Source organism: Vanessa tameamea, chromosome 10 (genome assembly GCF_037043105.1).
Source record: "Vanessa tameamea isolate UH-Manoa-2023 chromosome 10, ilVanTame1 primary haplotype, whole genome shotgun sequence".
Lineage (NCBI taxonomy): Eukaryota > Metazoa > Arthropoda > Insecta > Lepidoptera > Nymphalidae > Vanessa > Vanessa tameamea.
Window position 1 is genome coordinate 10245117 of NC_087318.1, and position 9116 is coordinate 10254232.

Genomic DNA, 9116 nt, shown 5'->3' on the forward strand with positions numbered 1-9116 from the left:
CTTTCACTGGCAGATAGCTGATGTAATGAGGAGTAGCTTAGGCTACTTTTATTTTAGAATTATATGTAAAATAATAATAAAGTCGCGCTATTTTATTAAATTCAAACGCGCACGAAGTCGCGGGCACAGCTATTGTGTAATAATTTTTAACGATTACTAGACACAAAATACCTCATTAAATGATTCCACAGTCTATTTAGGAATTAACATTCAAATATTCAGAAGAATCTATATTTTCTTATCAATAGACTCCTATCAGCAGCATACGCGGTAAGGAAAGTTAGTTTATTTGTTACCTGACTGATACAGCTCGATTCGTTTTTTTTAAGTCAGAAATAATAAACAGTCCCTTGTAAGGTCATTGCGCCACCAATCGTGATAATTACTGTGTTATGCCCTTGTGCCGGTAGTTACGCTGGCTCTCTAAACTACCTCAGTCAGCTTTTAATAGATCCTACCTGGAACTTGAAATCAAGAACTCACTATCTGCATCCTAGCAAAACGCACCCCTTCACCAACGGGTATGGAAAACATAACCAGAAAATAATTATTTATCTTTAATCCAACTGCAGAACTCTGTTTTACAAAATAATTAGGGTAAATATATCAATTAATTTAATTTGTTATAGATATCAGCAATAGCATTTTATATAAATATAATTCGTCGTATTTAAGTATTCATTCTAAATAAAATGTTCGTTGTGATCATTTGGTTAATTGGTATTTTTATAATATGGTGTCTTCCGTTAAGGTTCTCGAGGGATGGAAGACTGTTCGCGAAGATACCTGGTCCAAAAGGTTTATCTATATTGGGTAACGCCTTTCAGTTTCTACTTTCGTCTGGTAGGAATATACAATTATTTATTTTGTATCAATATCCGGAATCCATCTTGAGTCAAGCACCGATCTTTCTGCCTTAAATCAGCTTTTCCTACTTCCTCCTTCCTCTCCTTTAATGGCTAGCCCTTGCTTACTTTAAACTTGTTACTAGGTTACGCACTGGGTGACGTTTTCTCATTTATAGTGTCGTTTTTTCACGCCGTCATAAGTCAGCTCTTTAAAATTTATATATAGTATACTTTATTACATTAAATTAAGTATTTAGGCTATGAAGAACCTCTCCGTTAAAATGAAAAATGAAAATTTGGAACTAATAGTCAGCATCAAAGATTATACAAACCAAAAAAATGGTTGTGGTCCACAACGAATTCAGACAGCGATAAGAATGATACATCTATTGTCAGTGATGTCATCCCGTAAAAAAGACGTAGATCGAGAAAGGATTCAGTAACCGTGCGCGATGCACATTTCGGATTTTTATCCCAACAGGTCCCTTATTTGCTAAACCTTATCATGAATAGCATTAGTAATATAAAATATACTAACGAAAAATTAACCCATAAGTGCGATGAAATGATCTAAGTTAACGCTAACCAAAAGAAAGCGACATAAAAAGGTAACCAACTAATTGTATCTGATCTGAATACTACTGTCAAATATACTATATATGCGAAAACTTATCATAAATAGGTATCTGCCTAAAAAATAATAATACAATTCAATTGAGATGATTGGTACGCTTCATAAATTTTTAGCAGTTTTGTTGAACTTAAGGTGCCGATTATTCCTATTTGTTAGAATGTCGTTTTGCGGTGAATGAATGATGAATTTAAAGATGCTTTACAAGCTATAAGTAGTAGATACTACTGGGCAAATGATTTCTAAGCTACATTAACTGCTAAAACATTGATAGACAGAATACAAGTTTTATTTGAAAGAATCCACTTATAGTAAAGCAAATTCCATCAAAACATAAATGTGAAATAAGAGCCAAGTTCAATGTTATGATTGGCCTTGGCTGTTGACTTCAACAACAAAAGAAGTGGGATCTAAATGGGTGTCAAGTTTAATGGTCAGTTCTCAAATTAAATTGTAACTAAATAAAATATAATTTCTGTTTATAACTTAGGAGAATATATAGTGGCCTAAGGCCTGACTGAAGTGAAGTGATGTTCTGTAATAATTGTTGTCTCAGCCGTTGTGTCATTCACTCTAAAACAGTCAATAATCATTCATAATTACAATTTCATGGAAAGATATAGAACTTAAACTTCAGTCAATATATAAAATGTAAAATAATATAAAATTTCTACCTCCTTTTTGTTGCCAAAAGTACGACGACGACTAACGACGACTCTTTCAGACCAATCTTTAATTTGAAACAACTGAACAGATTCGTAAAGACTAAATTATTACTTCTATTCTGTTTCTGGGTTACCACTATTTTAGGTCTAGAATGCATGACAAAACTGGTCTTAACTCAAGCCTACTTTCATGTATCAATTGCTAACACAATTGCAGATTCCTAATGTTCAATTCTTATCACAATTCGCATTAGTATTAGCTATTTCAGATGACTTGTCTAAAATTCTATCGGTACGTCGTCAGCACAAAAAACGTTTAATTCTATAACCAATACCTAAAAATAAAACTCACATATTATTTTTTCATCAATATCCGGAATCCCGTAAGGTCTGCCTGGTGCATCATGAGTGCCATAATGACAAAACATCACCAAGTGCGTAACCTAGTAACAAATTTAAAGCAAGCAAGTAGGAAAAGCTGATTTAAGGCAGAAAGATCGGTGCTTGACTCAAGATAAATTCAAATCATTTGTAAAAAATACATAAACAAAAATTAATAGTATTCAATACAAGTTTAGATATATTAAAAAAGCGTGGAGCTAATACTTTTTGACTTCCAGGCAGAATATATTATCTATGTACATAATTTTAACTAACCAACATAACTTTGTATTTTAAATACTACTTGAATAAAGTATATTTTGATTTTAATTTATAAAATACTTATGGTGTGTTAAAATTATATTGAAGAGATACGTTGATTCTGAGATTGTATTTATCATCATTTTACAATCATTATGATGATTATAGTAGGCTTTCTATGTCATGCGGATGACACGCAAGCGCATGGAGATTTTTGAGAGGACTGAAAACGAACAAGATTTTGTATTCGTTTAATCGAGGTATATTCCAATGAAACCACAATTGGTTTGAATGTTATAAAATTGATATTTCGTTCGTAAAATCGAGTACGTGTAATATTTGAAATAACATCCAAATTTAATATAATTAATCACTCTAAAATGAGTTGACGTATTAATTACAATTAATAATCTTTATCCGACATGATCCAGTATTTCCTTCAATTGTTATCTTGATATCTGAACTTAGACTTTGTGAATGCGTTGAATTAATAATAATAATATATAAATAATGTCGTTCCTTTCAGATACAGTAACTGCTAGTTGTGCAATAATTTCATTTAATAACATTAGTTATGATTTCATTTAATTTATCTGCACCTGTGAATTATTTTATTAATTATGTTAGATAACATTTCGTTTTGTTCACATTGCGTGTTCTTTATTAGGACATTGCGACGGTATATATAACACATTCTTCGATGTAATCGTCCAAAGTATTCTATTATAGTTAGATTTGGGAGGTCTGGTTTTTTATTTAAGTGGTGCTGCTAGTCCATTTGTTTCATTTTCCGTTATTGTAAATCTTTTTAAGGTTGCTCATAAAGGCTGCTTATATTTTAACCTTTTTGTATGTATATAGATGCATACACCCTTTCATTTTCTTAGTTAATAGTATATTAACTTGGCAAATAAAAATATACCTAATTGAAAATCTTGAAGTAATAAAAATATTTTAACAGTATCGGAAAAAATATTTAAAAAATTTTGATAAGCATGTAAATTAAGTACTTCCTTATAAACTTAATCAATTGATAAAGATGAAAATTTATCAAACAATTAATTAACAAATGTGACTCGAGGACTACTACAAAATAATTAATTACTTACTAAAATAATTTTAGTATTCAATGTTGCATATCACTCTCTGACATTAACGATCTTGTTCTGCGACAAGTTTCGAGTTAGTTCGTTTCAGATTACATCTACTGAGTTTTAAAGATAATATTGACTAATAACAATGCGGTTTTTGTTATGCCGCATTAACCTATTAGTTAAATTAGAATTAGCAATTATTAAATTGTTATCAGTAGTATTGGTAATTACAATTTACTATATGACTATATAAGTACAAAGTTAGCCCAGTGGCTAGAGCATCTTAATCGGAAATTTAAGGTTCAAGCCCAGGTGTAAGCACCACTGAATTTGTCTGACTGAATGTTGTGTTCGGTGGTAATTTCTGGCGCGAAATACAACAAACAAAATCGATGTCGGTATTGGGATCGATGAAAATAAACGTCATCTTGCAATGATCGACTTGCTTTTTGAAAATGAAAGAAATAATAACATTGATGAAAGCAGAATTAGAGAAGAAGTGGACTCTTTTCTATTTGCGGTAATATATTTTGAATTTCATTTTAATAATATGTAATATAGACAATAAAGTTAGTTTATATATTTGTCGCTTTTATGTCGTATATACTGTGCCGATCATCATGAAATTTTGCACACACCAAGTCTATGAGTAATTAGGTATACCCTAGTCAGTAAAGGTGAAGCCATGCGCACTAACTAGAAAACAGAAGTAAACGAAGTGTTCGAATTTTAAAATTTTTATTCAACATTCACGATTGTATCACAAAAAGGAAATTCAGGGCTTTGATATAATATCAACTGCTTTAATGTTTTTCATCATGAGGATTGCAAATGAACCGACGGTCCAGGTAAATATTTAAAATTATTAACTTTTTTAATTAAATATAAATTGATAGTTATTGTCTATCTTGTTCTTGATATTTGTCTTTATTGAATCGAAACATACCCAATTTTCTTCAAGTTTATTTCATTATTACTCATATCTATACTGTCTTTAATAAATATCAATATTTAAATGGGCAAAAACAAAACAGTTTAGTACTTTCGCCTCTCCAGTATAAACAAAAAAAAAAAACTAAGAGTTATCATTAAAAAAAATATATCAGAAAAATTTCGACGACTAGTTTGAAATAATTGTATAAACCTATTTTTGTTTCGTTTACGATTGATTTAATACGTAATGTAATAACTTATGTATATCAACCGGACAAATCAAAATTATAATATATTCTGTATAAAACAGGAAAAACTTCAAGATTTTTTGTTTTATTGGTGACACGAATATTAAATTCAATGTCATGTTAATAGTCTATATTTAAATTAAGCTAAAATTGCCTAGCGCTGTAATTGGCAAATGTAATTATATACTAGTGGGTCGCACATGAAACTTCTCGTTTATTTAACAGATTTTTACAAATTTCGAAACCTATGACAGGGTTTTTTTTATTTAATTTAATTGTAAACTGACGACGTATGTTCGCACGATTTACTTTTGTTTTTTTTATACTGCCGCCGCTCTCAACGTGGCCAGTAACATTTTTCCGCTCTCTTAAATTAATTCTTTGTTAAATTATAACAATTTAATAAATTGCAATCAAGAATCCTCTTTATTTTTCTGTACATCTACGGCTGGAGCTCTTCAAAATTAGACTATAACCGATTTTTTATCGTCCCATAATCATTGGGACAAAACTCGGCTTAAGATATTTTTTTTTTTTTGGTTTGTGGCTTGGTGTTTTATAAAATCTTCTATGAAACAAGCTATTTCTTCTGGTACATATACATACATACTTATAAGTAAAGATTTCTATGTATATATTTTTGGATTTCTATTTATAGTATATTATGTAAATCACTAAGGATTTTTTAAAATATTAATTTGTGTTATACACATCGTGTGTAAATTTGATTAATTCCCACGTGTCCTACGCTGCCGTCGTACTTAATTAGTTAATAATAATTTAACATATTAATTCAACATTCAACTCTTAAAATCTCAACTTTTTAAACGTGAAATAGATGTACTGCGTGAAATAGAACTGTCTCGGTCTTAGATTTTTATTTGTATAGATAGTGTCGCACTATGAAAGAACTAAAACAAACAAGACAACTATAACTTCGTATTATGTTTCAATTGAGCCGAGATGGCCCAGTGATTAGAACGCTTGCATTTTAACCGATGATTTCGGGTTCAACCCAGGCAGACACTACTGAATTTTCATGTGCTTAATTTGTGTTTATAATTCATCTCGTGCTCGGCGGTGAAGGAAAACATCGTGAGGAAACCTGCATGTCTCTTAAAGTTTAACGAAATTCTACCACATGTGTATTCCACCAACCCGCATTCGAGCAGCGTAGTGGAATATGCTCCAAACCTTCTCCTCAAAGGGAGAGGAGGCTTTAACCCAGCAGTAGGAAATTTACAGGCTGCTAATGTATGTTTCAATTCAATGCTTAGTTTAATGGCTTTTAGTTGTGCCGACAGGGCACAGATTATTTCGCCAATGTCACGTAGGATGGAGAAGACACGAAAGAGATTGATTGGTTCGGTTGAGGAAACAAACTCAATTAAATTTTGAAGATAAGCATTGTTTTAGCAATTTCCTTGTTAATCCTTAACTTAGAACGACACAAACATTAAGGGTTAATAATAAGTTAAATTAAAAATAATTGTTAGTACTCTAAACTATATATACTAAAATATAACACTCAATTGGATTATTCACGCCTTAATTTTATTACATTTAATATATTTACATAAAAACGAACAAAACGGACTAAACAGAAACAAACAACAAACATTCAACATTTATAGGACGAGGGACTTTAGAAGGGATAATGTCGTAAATGGGATGAAGAAGTTTAGGACAAAGGAACAGGACATGGGTTGCGGAACCTTCGTCTAGGCCACATTCATACAGCGAGTGATGTATTATGTTTATGTGTGACAGCTACGCTTGACACTCGCTATATTTCATACTTCTTCACTAGTGTGCGTGTATTTAGTTGCCAAGAGTTGGCCACAATATTTTTCGACGTATTCGTCTACAGTTAACCTGTCGTTTAAGATGCGTTTATTAATTATCTGTTATATTTCTATTATTCCATCATAACGTGTCAATCAATTGTGTAGTCAACAACAAAATTTAATATTTATTAATGATCTCATTAAACTCACAGGTGGCTATAGGATCCCAGCAAACACGCCAGTCAATATAATGATATATGATTAACATCACAGAGAAGACAAATATCCGGAACCAAAAAAGTTTATTCAAGAGAGATTTCTACCAATTAATCAATTGAAAAGACATCCTTACGCCTATCTTCCATTTAATGTTATTGTTGTAGCTTATTACATCAGCTATCTGCTAGTTAAAGTCCCGTCAAAATCGACACAGCCGTTCCAGAGATTAGCCGGAACAAACAGACAGACAGACAAAAATTGAAAAAGATGTTATTTTTGTATATGTACCGTATACATACCTAATTACATATGCATTTAATATAAAGCAGTTTTTATATTAGAAATTTTAATATTACAAACAGATACTCCAATTTGATTATATGTATAGATTTTCTGTTTTATACAAACATTAAGTTATTTAATTTAGTGTATATTTTCAGGTCAGAAATTTGCAATGCTTGAAATGAAAACATTGATATCGGGTATAATCAGAAGGTACTATATTGAGCCTGTGGCTAAACCTGAGGAGCTTGTGTTCTCTGCAAACTTGATCCTTCGAACAACAAAAATAAAAATAGCATAAATGGTTACGCTAGATTCAGGAAAAGGAATCTTTAATCCTGTAATGTTAAGTTAATAGATTTATTGTGATATTCACAAATACGATGACAGAGCTTTATGCGAACCTGTCTGGGTAGGTAACACCCACTCACCTCACATACTACAGCCAAAAAGAATACTTGGCGGCTCAAGCATTGAGTATGTAAAGCATTATTAATATTTTTTACTGTACCAATGTTTTTGGGAGATTATGATCAGTTAACACGAAGTGGCAAATTGGCCTGTATAGCCGACAATTTTAAATTTAAAAAAAAAATGACATGAGGCGTATTTGAGGAAATATATGTAGTGCTTAACATTAATTCACTAATTTATTTTTAATATTAATTAGTATTTTAATTATTTAATTAATTTTAGGCTTTATTATAATATATCATCGTAATTGGCGTGTACACCTAAATTAATGTTTCTATAACGTATTTCGTTGTGTGTAAGATATCACTGTTTTAGCGATAATTAGGTTAATATATTAATTTGAATTGTACATAATTTTTTAAATAAAAGGCATTGGTTGTTATTTTTTTTAAAAATATAAAATCTTTTTCGGATCGGAAGCGAAGCATCAATCCACTAGAGTACGACCACTCTGTACATAGACACGCTTTATATTTATCTCCTTCTGACATCGTTGATTTGACTTTCGTTCATTTGATAGATTGAGACACATTTATGTTTAATAACCATCAAAAATATTTATTTGTGAAGTTAAAACTAATTAAGATTTGGGAAGTCTGTGATAATTTTTTCAAATTTCAATGAAATTTACTATTTTTTATTATAAATTACACAATAATACGAGTATATAGGATGGACGTTGAGTCAGGTCAGTGTTGTTAATAACACGCTTTAATGACGATGTTATGAGAAGTAAACAAGTGGGGCCTGCAGCCTACTGCATGTTTGCGTTTGTTAGTATAATGTGTTTAATTTATTGCAGGCGAATAGACCATTATGATTGTTTTTCAAGTCATTTCCATAGTTCTAAATTACGAAGTGTAATGATGCTTAATTCAAAATATTCCGTAGTATTACTAATAACGATTTTATGCCTACACTTGAAATGGAAACACATTTTTGTAACACAAAATTAAATTGTCTTAAAATTAAATTCAAACAATGTAAAGACGATGAGCAGTTTATGTCTTTGAAAATGTTACGTGATTAAAGACTAGGCCGGCCTTAACCATCTAGGCGACCCGAACTGGACATACATTCGCAAGGGTTTGATTCCAGGGCCGTGTTTGACCTTTCCATGGCCCTGGTATTTTTTGTCGTACGCAGCGAACGTTAATGTACATCAGATCGAGGACCAACTCCAACGATGAGGAAACAGGAGACTCCAGAACTCGGCAGTCCCCAAAATTCCATCTTCTTCCAGAATAATAACCCCACCTGTAGAAGCCTATCTCTGCTTACTTACTTTCTACT